The 15,093-nt window shown below is 41.8% G+C and overlaps 1 long non-coding RNA gene across 1 annotated transcript in view; it reads left to right on the top strand.

The window, feature by feature from the left end:
• LOC138984737 (uncharacterized) overlaps positions 1-14,320 on the top strand; it is a 336,274-nt gene extending 321,954 nt beyond the window's left edge. Inside the window, exon 6 of the long non-coding RNA XR_011462021.1 lies at positions 14,221-14,320. This is a non-coding gene — a long non-coding RNA (uncharacterized lncRNA). The remainder of the gene's footprint in view (positions 1-14,220) is intronic.
• Positions 14,321-15,093: the final 773 nt, after the last annotated feature.

The raw sequence follows: 15,093 nt of genomic DNA, 5'->3' as shown, positions 1-15,093 counted from the left end.
AAGTCACACTACATTATGGAAATATGTTATGATAGTCTTCTTTGGATATCTTAATGCTTTGGGGAATTTTTTTCAGTTTTATATAATGAATATGAATTACTATGAGAATTAATGTAGCAAAAAGAAAAAACTACTATGAATGTATTTAGATGTTCTAGGCACTTTGAATAAAAGGCTAATGTCACAGGCACCTCACTTTAACCTTCTGTAGCACATCTTCTGGCTTCTCAACCTCTGAGGTGTCTACAGAGTTGACTACAGACTATTAGACGTCACTATGAGTTATGGCATAGTACCTTATATGAACTCTGCCAGAAACAGCAGAGAAGCAGCCCTTTTATTTCCACCTGAGTTTCTCATGTGAGCCAAACCCATGTTGTCTGAGCTGCTCTCTACTGTATAACTATCCCATCACCAATGGGAATGGAAAGAAATAGCCAAAGAACCTGCAAGATTGCAACTAATTGCCTTCTGTCTCCACTAAGCTTTGGGAGGCTAGGTTTAGAAATAGCCTTATGCTGATTCTTCACATTGTGTGCACTTAAAGTGTTTTATAAATAGAAGTGGTGAGTTCATACATTTATTCATTTCTTCTTCAAATATTTATTGGGTGCCCACTGTGTGCTGACTCTTGAGACAGTCCTTGGCCTCAGAGAGCTTCCATTCAAATGAAGGAAATAGACAATTAACAAGTCAACAGAGAATAACTGAACAGTTGAATGTGATGAGGTGGAGGGCCACTAAACACAGCCACTGTAGACAGAGAGTGGTCAGGGAGTGCCTTTCTGAGGAAAACACTAGAGCAAGAACTTACATATATATGTGCGTATGAAGTCGCTTTAGTCACATCTGACTCTTTGTGACTCTATGAACTGTAGCCCACCAGGCTCCTCTGTCCATGGGGTTCTCCAGGAAGAACTTAAAGGATGACAGTGAGCTGGTCCCATGAAGTGCTGGGAATGGGGCATTTCAGGGAGAGAGAAAATAAAATGCATGGGCCTGGAAGCTGGTAAGGGTTTGCTTGTGTGTTGGAGAAACAGACACAAGGCATGTGCTCCCCCTTGTTCCTTCTCCACCATGTCCCTGCCTCAGTTGATACATTGGCCATGCAGGAAAAACACAGGACTAGATCAAGCAAAGTTAGTCAAAATGTGGCAGATGAAACTATCACTTTTTAAAGTTAGAAACACAACTTGCTATTCAAAATAGTATTTCTTCACATCTTTGACAACTTGCACCATCAACAACAGTATTCATGAGAAAGGTGATCATTTCTTGATTAAGCCTCTAATACCTAAGTGTGGTTTTAATATTAGTGAATGACTGTTGGAGCTCTTTTCCATTCAACAGTACTGAATAAATCTGTATGTGACTGTCACTCTAATTATACATGATAAAATCATATACTATGAATGTTTAAATTTGAAACTGAGTAAAAAGCATAAACCTTATAGCTTGATTTTTTTTTTGTCTTACAAAGCATTAGACTCACTTAGAAATTTTCTTGACATAAACATTTTTTCCACAAAGTGTATTTTTCCTGTCTTCCTGCTTCTTCCATAATTATTCTGTACTTTGTCAGTGAGAGGAGTGTCTGCCTTATTGCTCCTTTTAAAAGACCTGTGCTATTTTCCTTTATTTTGGACATACAAAACGCCCTTGATTCCACAAGTATTTATTGAATATCTCTCTATGCCCAGCCTTGGGCTAGGTATAGGGAATACAAAGGCAGAATGTTTATCCCCTTGGACATGCCATTATGTGCCTTTTAGGGCAAGCTTCCAATTACAAACAGACAGTTTCACATTTTCTACTCTCCTAAAATTCTTCAGTATTACCTAACTAGCTTCTATAGCAGTTTATCCCCAAGCTTACATGATAAACAGAGAAATATGATTTTACCACCCATTCTCAGAGATGAAAAATAAAAACTGAAGTGAAAACAAATTCCTACCTAAACAAAAATTTCTCTCAAACCCAGTTTTCAAAGTGATAGGCCCTGACATCAGGTGCATGGGAGGGACCAAATGCAGGTGCTCCTGCCTATTCCCTACATGCACTAAGTACTCCTGCCATCAGTGTGTGCAATGGAATAGACATCCCTGCTGAAAAGGAGCTGCAGATGTTGACTGGAGCATTAGAGTTTAGGCCTCAGCCTTATTTTATTTTAACATATTTTTATTTATTCATTTTTGACTGGGCGAGGTCTCTTTTGCTGCATGGGCTTTCTCTACTGTGGCAAGTGGGGGATACTCTGTAGTTGTGCGCAGGCTTCTCACTGTGGTAGCTACCATTGTTGAAGGGCACAGGTTCCAGGTGCACAGGCTCAGTGGTTGTAGCACATAGACTTAAGGATCTTCTCGGACCAGGCATCAAACCTGTGTGCCCTGCATTGGCAGGTGGATTTTCAACCACTGGATCACCAGGGAAGTCCCAATCTTAAAGGCGTGGTCTGCAATCTAATTTCTGGAACTCTTACATCTCAGAGATACAGAAACCAAGGTAGTAAGAAGACTCAGTTAGACTTGGGTCCCAGAGGTCAGAAGCTGATCAACAGCCTCATTATCTATTGGCCGGTGTAGCTAACAGAGGAACATTTATTAGCGAGGTTAGCTGGCAGGCGGCTGGAATCTGATTCTGGCTGTGTGTGTGTTTTTCTCAATAAAATGTCTACCTTTGCTAGGACTGCTGCCAAGAATAAAAAAAGTAGGTTGAGGAAAATTGCATGTTTGAATGCAAGTATACTGAATAATACTTCTTTGTCTTAAAGACGTTGCCACTATCGCTGTTCATTTTTGCTTGAGAAAATTTCTTGTTTTAGAGTGTTCAGTGTTAAGAGGCACTATGAGAAAATCCAGAATGTGCAATTAAGTAACTCACAAAGCCAGTCAGCAAAAGAAAATAAACTAGCTTCAAAGGTGTTTTTTTAAACTCAACAATAACGTTTGGCCAGACTTTATTATTACAATCAAATGTTCAGTGGTTGCTAGATGGGCAATTTCTATCATTTTAGTCTCAAATGGGAAAACTCTCACTGTGGGAGAACCATGAAGTCATGGTGAAAGCAAACTACAGGTATTGTATAATGAGAGTTGGCATAGTTCTGGATAAAAAATACTGCTTATGAACCTGAAAATGTTATGTGGAGTGAAAGAAGTCAGAACAGAGAAGTGCGGGTGTCCTTTGATATCCAAGGGGGGATTGGGACCAAGACCAGCCTGGATACCAAAAGTTTGTGGATTTTCAAGGTCCAACAGTTGGTCCTCCTTCCTACTAGGTTCCACATCTGCAGATTCAGTCAACCATGGATCATAAATAAAGTACACTATCTGCCAGTGCAGAAACTGTGGATACCAGGTGACTGTATGAACTATACAGTTTCAATCATATGAAGTCTAACAACAGACTAAATTTATCACTGACTAGAAAGGGACATGATGGACCTGTCTTGGATGATGGGAATGCTCTATATCTTGTTTTAGGGGGGTGGCTATACTTTAGAAAATTCTTAAAGAGAATTGGAAAATTCTTAAAGAGATGGGAATACCAGACCACCTGACCTGCCTCCTGAGAAATCTGTATGCAGGTCAGGAAGCAACAGTTAGAACTGGACAAGAAACAAACGGTTCCAAATAGGAAAAAGGAGTACGTCAAGGCTGTATATTGTCACCCTGCTTATTTAACTTATATGCAGAGTACATCATACAAAATGCCAGCTGGATAAAGCGCAAGATGGAATCAAGATTGCTGGGAGAAACATCAATAACTTCAGATATGCAGATAACACCATCCTTATGGCAGAAAGTGAAGAAGAACTAAAGAGCCTCTTGATGAAAGTGAAAGAAGGGAGTGAAAAGGTTGGCTTAAAACTCAACATTCAGAAAACTAAGCTCATGGCATCTGGTCTCATAACTTCATGGAAAATAGATGGGGAAACAGTGACAGACTTTATTTTGGGGCTCCAAAATCGCTGCAGATGGTGATTGCAGCCATGAAATTGAAAGATGCTTACTCCTTGGAGAAAAGTTATGACCAACCTAGACAGTATATTAAAAAGCAGAGACATTACTGTGCCAACAAAGGTCCATCTAGTCAAATCTATGATTTTTCCAAAGTCATGTATGGATGTGAGAGTTGGACTATAAAGAAAGCTGAGCACCAAAGAACTGATGCTTTTGAACTGTGGTGTTGGAGAAGACTCTTGAGAGTCCTTTGGACTGCAAGAAGATCCAACCAGTCCATTATAAAGCAAATCAGTCCTGAATATTCAATGGAAGGACTGATGCTGAAGCTGAAACTCCAATACTTTGGCCACCTGATGTGAAGAGCTGACTCATTTGGAAAGACCCTGATGTTGGGAAAGATTGAAGGCGGGAGGAGAAGGGGACAACAGAGGATGAGATGGTTGGATGGTATCACTGACTCAGTGGACATGAGTTTGAGTAAACTCTGGGAGTTGGTGATGGACAGGGAGGCCTGGCATGCTGCAGTCTATGGGGTCGCAAAGAATTGAACACAACTGAGAAATTGAATCTGAACTGAACTATACTTTAGATCCATACATTTTAACATATATAAATTTTGCCTCATTTCAAAATGAATAAAATGCAGCTAAACATTTCACACTTGAGCATTTTAATGTATGTAAGTTATATCTCAGTTAAAATAATTAAAATTATACACACACAAAGATATCTGTTAAATATAGTTAATTTCACACATTATTTTATTTTTCCTGAATTGATATGCAGGCAAATAAATGGATCACTTATAATTTAAATAGTTCTTTCTTTTACCTGTTTGCCAAATGACATTTTGACTAAATAAGGATTGTGTGTGCTAAGTCACTTCAGTCATGTCCAACTCTTTGCAACCCTATGGACTATGGCCTACCAGACTACTCTGTCCATGGGATTCTCCAGGCAAGAATACTGGGGTGGATTGCCATGCCCTCTTCTAGGAGATCTTCCCGACCCAGGGATCAAACTCACATCTCTTATGTTTCTGCATTGGCAGGTGGGTTCTTTACCACCAGCATCACCAAAATCTCTATAAGCTCACAGAATTTTCTAATTATAACTAGTCTTACTGAACTGTGGTTTACATTCTAGGTCTTATTGACTATTTGTTTAGACAACATTTATTTTTAAAACTCTCTGAATGTTAGTTTTTTCATCTGTACAATAAAGATGGTTAAGCTTTCCTGAAGACTGTGAAAAATAAGGTACATTCAGTTCGGTTCAGTTCAGTTGCTCAGTCGTGTCTGACTCTGCAACCCCATGAATTGCAGCATGCCAGGCCTCCCTGTCTATCACCAACTCCCGGAGTTCACCCAAACTCATATGCATCGAGTCGGTGATGCCATCCAGCCATCTCATCCTCTGTCGTCCCCTTCTCCTCCTGCCCCCAATCCCTCGCAGTGGTGCTATTCCAGTGTCATCTGTAGGTTGTTGGCCTAAGCAGCACTCAGGAGCTTGTCAGAAACACAAAATTTCGGGCCCCACACTGGATCTACTCAATCAGAATCTTTAACAAAATGTCAAAGTAATTTATCTGCACACTGAAGTTTTAGAGGTACTGTCTTAAAATACACTGTAAGTTATAATGTGAGATAAAGTATTAAAAACTGTTATTAATACAGTTTCTGAGGTAGAAACATGGCCCAGAGTTTTGCGTGTCTGCTTCCCATGTTTTTGCCAGGATGTTGGGCTGAAATACTGCACCGCCACTGTGGGTGGCATCTTTGTGAAAGGTGGCTGCTGCGAGTTGTGGGGAGGCACCTCGTAAGTCAGCCTGGGACACGTTCCTAGGACCAGCCAGCAAACTGCATTTCCAGCCATTTCTAGCTTCTCATGATACTGTTTTGTGTGGAATGAGAGTGGCCTAAGATCCATAGGAATGTATACACCCTGTCAGAGCACTGATAGTGTCTTCAGACTCCAAGATCAGTGAGAAATTTCCACCCTGGAAATTTAGTTTCTTCCCCAAGAATCTGTTTCTAGCCAAGGTCAATAAAAGATGCTGCCATTCAACCCATCAGTGAAGGCAGCAACCTTCAGGTCATCTATGGTTCTCCTGTATCATGATTCCCACCTCTACTCAATCCATCAACAGGTCCCATCAAGCCTGTCACCAAATTTACCTTCAGTTTCCCTGGCTACCTGCATTTTCACCACCGCCATCAGCATCTCTTACTTGAACTACTGCCCCCTAGTGGCTCACCGCGTCCACTGCGTACTCTTTCACCATTGAATCAGTTCCGTTCAGTTGCTCAGTTGTGTCTGACTCTGCAACCGCATGGACTGCAGCACGCCAGGATTCCCTGTCCATCACCAACACCCAGAGCTTGCTCACACTCATGTCCAGGAGTTGGTGATGCCATCCAAACATCTCATCCTCTGTCATTCTCTTCTCCTCCTCCCCTCAATCTTTCCCAGCACCAGGGTCTTTTCCAACGAGTCAGTTCTTCACATCAGATGGCCAAAGTATTAGAGCTTCAGCTTCAGCATCAGTCCTTCCAATGAATACTCAGGACTGATTTTTTTTTTTTTAGGATGGACTTTCTGGCTCTCCTTGCAGTCCAAGGGACTCTCAAGAGTCTTCTCCAACACCACAGTTCAAAAGCATCAATGCTTTGATGCTCAGTTTTCTTTATAGTCCAACTCTCACATCCATACATGACTACTGGAAAAACCATAGGTTTGACTAGACAGATCTTTTTCCGCAAAGCAATGTCTCTGCTTTTTAATATACTGTCTAGGTTTGTCATAGCTTTTCTTCCAAGGAGCAAGTGTCTTTTAATTTCATGGCTGCAGTCATCATCTGTAGTGATCTTGGAACCCAAGAATAGAAAGGCAGTCACTGTTTCCTGTTTTTCCCCATCTATTTTCCATGAAGTGATGAGACTGGATGCCATGATCTTAGTTTTTTGAATGTTGAGTTTTAAGCCAGCTTTTTCACTCTCCTCTTTCACTTTCATCAAGAGGTTCTTTAGTTCCTCTTAGCTTTCTGCCATAAGGGTGGTGTCATCTGCATATATGAGGTTATTGATATTTCTCCCAGCAGTCTTGTTTCCAGCATGTGCTTTATCCAGACCAGCATTTCACATGATGTACTCTGCATATAAGCTAAATAAACAGGGTGATAATATACAACCTTGATGTAATCCTTTCCAAATTTGGAACCAGTCTGTTTTTCCATGATTGGTTCTAACTGTTGCTTCTTGACCTGCATACAGGCTTCTCAGGAGGCAGGTCAGGTGGTCTAGTATTTCCATCTCTTTAAGAATTTTCCACAGTGTGTTGTGATCCACAAAGTCAAAGGCTTTGGCATAGTCAATAAAGCAGAAGTAGATGTTTTTCTGGAACTCTTGATTTTTCTGTGATCCAGCAGATGTTGGCAATTTGATCCCTGGTTCCTCTGCTTTTTCTAAATCTGGCTTGAACATCTGGAAGTTCACATTTCACATGCTGTTGAAGCCTTGCTTGGGGAATTTAGAGCATTTCTCTGCTATATATGAGATGAGTGCAATTTTATGGTAGTTTGAACATTCTTTGGCGTTGCCTTTCTTTGGGATTGGAATGCAAACTGACCTTTTCCAGTCCTGTGGCCACTGCTGAGTTTTCCAAATTTGTTGGCACATTGAGCGCAGCACTTTAACAGCATCATCTTTTAGGATTTGAAATAGCTCACCTGGAGTTTCATCACCTCCCCTAGCTTTGTCGAATAATGCTTCCTAAGGCCCACTTGACTTCACACTCCAAATGTCTGGCTCTAGGTGAATGATCACACCATTGTGGTTATCTGGGTCATGAAGATCTTTTTTGTAGAGTTCTTCTGTGTATTCTTGCCACCTCTTCTTAATATCTTCTGCTTCTGTTAGGTGCATACTATTTCTGTCCTTTATTGTGCCTATTTTGCATGAAATGTTACCTTTGTATCTCTGATTTTCTTGAAGAGATCTCTAGTCTTTCCCATTCTGTTCTTTTCCTCTATTTCTTTGCATTGATCACTGAGGAAGGCTTTCTTATCTCTCCTTGCTATTCTTTGGAACTCTGCATTCAAATGGGTATATCTTTCCTTTTCTCCTTTGCCCTTTGCTTCTCTTCTTTTCTAAGCTATTTGTAAGGCCTCCTTAGATGACCGTTTTGCCTTTTTGCATTTCTTTTTCTTGGGGATGGTCTTGATCATTGCCTTCTGTTCAATGTCATGAACTTCTGTCCATAGTTCTACAGGCACTCTATCAGATCTAATCCCTTGAATCTATTTGTCACTTTCACTATATAATTGTAAGGGATTTGATTTAGGTCATACCTGAATGGTCTAGTGGTTTTCCTTACTTTCTTCAGTTTAAGTCTAGATTTGGCAATAAGGAGTTCATGATTTGAGCCACAGTCAGCTCCTGATCTTGTTTTTGCTAAATGTATACAGCTTCTCCATCTTTGGTTGCAAAGAATATGATCAATCTGATTTCAGTATTCACCATCTGGTGATGTCCATGTGTAGAGTCATCTCTTGTGTTTATGGAAGAAGGTGTTTGCTATGACCAGTGTGTTCTTTTGGCAAAACTCTGTTAGCCTTTACTATGCTTAGTTTTGTACTCCAAGGTCAAACTGTCACTCCAGGTATCTCTTGACTTCCTACTTTTGCATTCTAGTCCCCTGTGATGAAAAGCACATCTTTTTTGGCGTTAGTTCTAGAAGGTCCTGTAGGTCTTCATAGAACTCTTCAACTTCAGCCTCTTCAGCAATAGTGGTTGGGGCATAGACTTGGGTTACTGAGATATTGAATGGTTTGCCTTGGAAACGAACAGAGATCATTCTGTCATTTTTGAGATCGCACCCAAGTACTGCATTTTGGACTCTTTTGTTGACTGTGAGGGCTACTCCATTCTACTTAGAAAAAACGTCACGTCACTCCTCCTGGCCAAAACCTCCTATGTGTTTCTGTTATACCTAGAGTAAGTGTCATACTTCACACCTGCTCATAGAAGGACCCACAAGGTCTTGCCAAAATTGGTTCCTGTGTATCTCAGCAGCTGTGCCTTGCTTCTCTTCCTGGTTGCTCACCTCAGCTTTATTGACCTTTAGATCTGCAAATGAGCTGTGTTCCATGCTTTGTACCTTGCAAATGCTGCTCTCTTTCTGATATCATTCTCCTCTCCTTTGGATCCATAGCTCATTTTAGTCCTTCTAGTGTTGGTTAATCCCCCCATCTGTGAGTGTCCTACCTAAAGGAGGCCCCTCTGTCAGTCTCCATCTCAGCCCTGTGTTTGTTTCCTTCATAGCATTTTGTATAAGTTGCAACCTTTCTGCATATTTGTCTATCTTTGTTTTATCTCCCCCTTTGGAATCGTAGGGCTCGTGTCTGTATTGTCCACCACACTATTGTGTCCCCTGGTGTCCCCCAGTGCCAAGCACATGGCAAGTGCTTAATACATACTGGTTATGACTGACTGACTACCTGACTGAAGGAACGAGAGGATTTATTATTTTATGTCACTAAATGGTTCCTTAATTATGTGATGCTGTCTGAAATTTATCTCCAACCAAAGTAAAAAATGCCCACCTCTTAATTCAAAGCTCATCACCTTCACTCCAGCTTGCTGAATGCATTGTTAAAATTCTCAGAAAAGCACTTTAAAAAGAAAGAAAAGCAGAATTCATTTTCTGCAGAGCTTTTCACTTTGTATCCCTGATCTTGCCACGACCTCATCTTGCTTTCGGAAAGGGCGGTTCCCTCGCAGTGCTTTCATCAATCTTTGGTCCCTGGACCCCTGCTGTTGGAGACCGCAGGAAAAGCAAGCACAACATCACCTTTAATTAGCAGGAGAGGAGCCTGCCTGATATACACAGATAGCACCTTAGAAACAAGGAACAGAAAAATGTAACACAGGACCAGGTTCTTGGGAAAGACATGAAATGAAAAAGAGTAATTATCCTGCTTTAACATAATGTTGTTAATCTGTATTGCCCATTATCATCTAGAGTGTCTTGCCTATTGAAGTATGTGAGCTGTGGCACTGTTCTTTGCTCCAGCAGTGTAGCTAACGTTAGGGACTGGCTCCCCATCCATCATAATAATTAGTTTGTCATAATTTTCTGCCCTTCTTGGCTCTGCAGTAAAAAGATAGAAGAGGCATTTAAAGTTACTCAGGAATTGTTCACCAAATTTCCTCCCTGTTCTTTATGGGAATGGATAGCTGTATTTCTGCCCTATTTATTTTATGTTTGGCCTGTGATAATGAAGCATATTTCATCTGGAAGTATATAGCTTTAATTTTCATGTTCTACTTGGAAACATCTCATGGTTTCATTCTGTTTTAGCCATACAGTATATAAAGAGAGCCCACACTTCTTTCTGAACTCACCCATCACCCACCAGAGTTAATTCTAGTTTCAAGACCAACATTATGATTTTATGAGCTGACTACATAACAACACACACTAGTTCTATAGTCCTTTAGAGTCTGCAAAGTGCTATCCTTGTTTTATCCCTTAATTCTCACAACTGCCTGGGGATGTAGAAAAGGCAGGATTTATCCACATGTTCCTTTTGTAGAATGAGGAACTGAGAGGTCAACTGACTTGACCAGTGGCCAAGGCTTGAATTTAGGTTCTCTCATTGTAAGTTATGGGTCTTTGCTATTACTCTAGCAATATCTCCTTTTGCTTTAGTCTATGCTTCTGCTGAAATGGAGATGGGGAAATTTTCAGTTATTCTTTCTTTCCCTCAGCATCATGAGCACAATAAGCTTTCCTTGTTTGGTAGAAAAAAGGGAAAGAATGTTTGCATAGAAATGTAGAGCTTTAAAGGAATTATTTTTTGGCTTAGGGCAGAGGTTCTCAAAGTGTGGTCCCCAGACCAGTAGCCTCAGCAGTTGTAGGAAGCTTGTTAAAAGCATAAATTTCCAGATATACTAGAATATACATCCTAGATATACTGGTCGGAAACTCTAAGGTGAGGCTCAGCAGTCTGTGCTCAAAGAAGCCCTTCAGGCAATTCTGATGTAAGCTCAAGTTTGAGAATCACTAGAGAAGGCAATGGCACTCCACTGCAGTACTCTTGCCTGGAAAATCCTATGGACGGAGGAGCCTGGTAGGGTGCAGTCCATGGGTTCGCAAAGAATCAGACACGACTGTGCAACTTCACTTTCACTTTTCACTTTCATGCATTGGAGAAGGAAATGGCAACCCACTCCAGTGTTCTTGCCTGGAGAATCCCAGGGACAGCAGAGCCTGGTGGGCTGCCGTCTATGGGGTCGCACAGAGTCGGACATGACTGAAGTGATTTAGCAGCAGCAGCAGCAGCAGCCTAGAAAAAAGATGGGGAGACACAGGAAGGACAGAGAAGAGAAAAATAGCATTGTGTGCTTTGGAGAGGAAAACTCTCTTAGGTTTATTATCAGGGTTGTGTAGATTAAACTAACAAAGGTAGAGTAACGGAATAAAAAGCACATAATTTTTATTTGATGTACATTGTCATTTGTGTGTGTATGTTGAGGGTCTCATAGAAAGAACATGAAAACCCAAAGAAACAGTAGGGCCTGAGAGCTTATGCACTGTTTAAACAAAGAGCCGTACATTTGTGAAGAAGTGATAAGCCAAAGGAAAAGAGTTTGGATTTCTGGGGCAGTAAGGTGTGAGAAAGTAAATATATGGGGGAAACTAATTGAAGATGAGATGTCAGTGATAATTGTTTGTGCAGATTCAAGTAGAAACTGCCTCCAGTAGTAAAAGTTGTCTCCTGTTCCTGGTGTGGGAGAAGGAAGGGGACACATCTTCACAAAGGGAAGTTTATGCCCTGCTTTGAGACAGGGAGAGTAGAGTGCTTTCCCCACATCTGTTTTTCAGTCACCTTCAGTTCAGAATAACTCCTACGCCAAAATGGCATGTTTTGGGGTGGCATATTCTGACCCCCTCAGTAACAAGGGTACAGACTCTAGAGCCAGACTGCTGGGCTTATGTTGCACTCTTGCTTTATTAACTCATAAAGTATTTTCTGAGCATTTACTATGTGCCAGGCACCGTGCAGAAGCCTGGGATATAGCAGGGGAAGAAAACAACCCCAAAGATCTCTGTCCTCATGGACCTGGCATTCTGCCTTACACTGGCTGACTGTGTGCTCCAAGGCACAAAATGCTTCCCCTCTCTGCCCTCTGCTCCCTTGCCCATAAAAGGAGAATGCCAGTTGTGCCTCCCTCAAAGGGGTTCATGTGAGGACGAAGCATAAAACACCCGGTGCCCAGCACAGAGTTAGAGCTCTGTGTGTGCTTGCCTCCTCCTTGAGGAGCACGCCTCTTAGTCGCTCAATGCTGTCAACAAACTGGCGGAGACATTTCTTGCCAGCTGTCCCAAACTATGATAATAAATCCTAAAGAAATGTACCGCTTCCTAGAGGCACAAGATTGACACCAATATCCCAAAGATGCTTAAAGTAGATGCTCAAAGTATTCAATTTAGAAACATCCCAAAGATATATTTTGCAAAGAGGTGACGGGTGCCTCTTTGTGAGATATCCAGATCCTGCGGTAATTTCTAGTATCTCTATGGCAATATTGGCCCAGAATCTCTGGGAATAAATGTGTTCCTGGCACTGCTTCTGAGTCCTCTAACCTGACATTAGTGCAGGGCTGAAAGATGATGAGCTTATAGGATGATTTCAAGCAGCACAAGGATCAATTCAAGGTGCCTTAGGTTTCAAGGTCTGGCTGCTCCAGGAGGGCAGAGATGGAGTGAAGAGATGAACCTTCCTTGGTTTAAAACTCAAGGTCTGCTCTTCCCCAGATAGAAAATTGTTTGTGCTGTATCCAAAATGTGCCTCACGTCTCAGCTCCTCTAAGACACACTCTCATGTTGTATCAGCCAACACGTGAACTTCTCCAGACAGGGGTTTGCTGCCTTGGCACCACCTCCCTTCGTCTTCCACCCCCAATGGAGCCAACACAGCTATCTATCCGGGGGGAAACAAAGTACTGCATTGTTGTATTATTCTGTGCTAGTTCCTTGAAATCCCTCCCAGCTCAGGACAAGACTATAGTGAAAGCTGTACTGTAAAGACAGCATAGGCAAAAATCTAACCTCAAGCACCTATGGTTCCTTCCCTAGATAGAAATTGTGTGGCCTGTTTATTATGTGGTATGTTTGTTGGATATGTTGAAGAAAAAGCCAGACACAGACAGAGAGTGAGTGGGGTATGTGGGCTTCTGAGTGAGAGAGAACAAGCAGAGAGGAAGAAAGGGAGAGAGGGATGTGGCAGGAAAGAAGATAGAAAGGGAATGAGGATGGGGAGGCTAGGGGGAAGGAGAGGGGGATAGAAAAGGAGGAATGGAAGGAGGGAAGAAGGAAGGAAAGGAGCAAGAAAGAGAAGGGGGAAGGGAAGGGAAAAGGAGAGAGAGGAAGGGAAGGAAGGGAGATGACCTGACCTGCAGAGCCAACTCCGAGTTCACATCCCTGACCTGCTTCCCAAAGGAGAAGGGAAGACAGAACACTCTCCCACCCTGCCTCCCCTGCTGTCAGTGGGCGTGGCTGGCCCCGTGTGCCTCTGGGAAGAGCCCGAGGTGGCAGCAGGGTGCATCTTGCATCGGGACCCCTTTGATTCAGCACCCCTCCCACTTCTGTTATGTGGCCCAATGGTTGAAGATCTTCTCATCCTCTGCCCTCTCCTCCCCATGGGACCATTGCCTTGAGCCTGGGGACTCAGCCATGTGGACCTTGTGATCCACATGCACCCGCACATCTGTACTTGCCCCTGGACTCTGGGATCTGGGAGGGTAGGGGCCACACATTAGGCACTATTTTATTTCCTACACTGCCTAGTGCTTTGTGCTTAGTAGGGGTCATGATGTTTCTTTAATGTAGTGGAATTGTTTACTGGGCCCTATCCTACTTCTTGGAGAAATATAGACCCATTGGGGTGCAGTTTTTCTGGTGTGCTCCGCTGATTATAAAGGGCAGAACTGTTCTTCCTTTTAATACTTCCTTAATGATGAAACATTACTGAGTTAAAGTTTAGTAGAGCATTTTATTTTGTTTTGCTTTTACACCCACTGCCAGCCCTGCCCCATTCCAACCAGAAGAAAGCTCTGAAGGAACCCCTCACATTTCAGATCTAAATTTAAAGAAGTCTGGCTCAATTGCTCAGTTAATTAAATTTTCAGTAGTCTCTTAAGGGATATTTATGGACTTATTTTCACACTTTTGCATTTTCCTTTTCTTCTAGTTGAGAAGTAGCAAATACGAAGTGACAACTACATTACTGTACATGGAGTTATTTACAGACCGAGATGACTGGTTTCCTAATGATCATTTCATAAGGTAATTTTCTTGGGATGCAAACTCTGGCCCCCTTGGTTTGCCCTGTCCACGTGTTGCATTATGTGTTCTCGGAATCTTGTAAGACATCCCAGGTAGAGCTATAGCCCATTTGAGTTTGGCAGATAGCAGTTTTTGAAATTCGGGGATTTCCTTTGTGACTTGGGGAGAAAAGCTAAAGATTTGGACCTGGGGCTTACCACTCAAACATCTTAAAAGTAGAAGCCACAGGATACAGTGAAGCTGTCAGAATATCCATTGCCCAAAAACCAAGGACTACATTGACTCCCAGTTCCAGGACAAGCTCGTATTCAGCTGTGAAATATTTAAGCCGGTTTCTCCAATAATGATATTAAACACTATATAGCATTTAAAACATTTAAGCCTGTTTTTCATGTGTGCAGCTTCTAGTAGCTCTGCAAGTGTGACACAGGAGCTTTGATAAAATCTTCATTGCTTTCTCTTATAGAATCCTCACAATACCTCATAAGACAGGTTTTTCTTATCTCCGTGTTATAAATGGACAGACTGGGGCTCAGGAAGAGGAAATGCTGTTTCCCAGGTCATAGACCTGGTGGACGGCAAGTCCTGGTTTCAAATCTAGGTCCTCCAATTACTCAACCAATAGTGTTTCTACTCCCCCATTTTTATTATATAAACAAACAGAATCTGAGATGAAATAATAGTGTTGGACATCATAGATGCTGAGAAGCAGTACATAAACTAGAGATTAACATTAAGAAATATATAAACCAATAGACTTTGAAACTCAGCTTTTTTG

This window comes from Bos mutus, chromosome 22 (genome assembly GCF_027580195.1).
Source record: "Bos mutus isolate GX-2022 chromosome 22, NWIPB_WYAK_1.1, whole genome shotgun sequence".
NCBI lineage: Eukaryota > Metazoa > Chordata > Mammalia > Artiodactyla > Bovidae > Bos > Bos mutus.
Note: the sequence above shows the minus strand (reverse complement) of the source record. Positions and strands in the feature narration are given on the sequence as shown.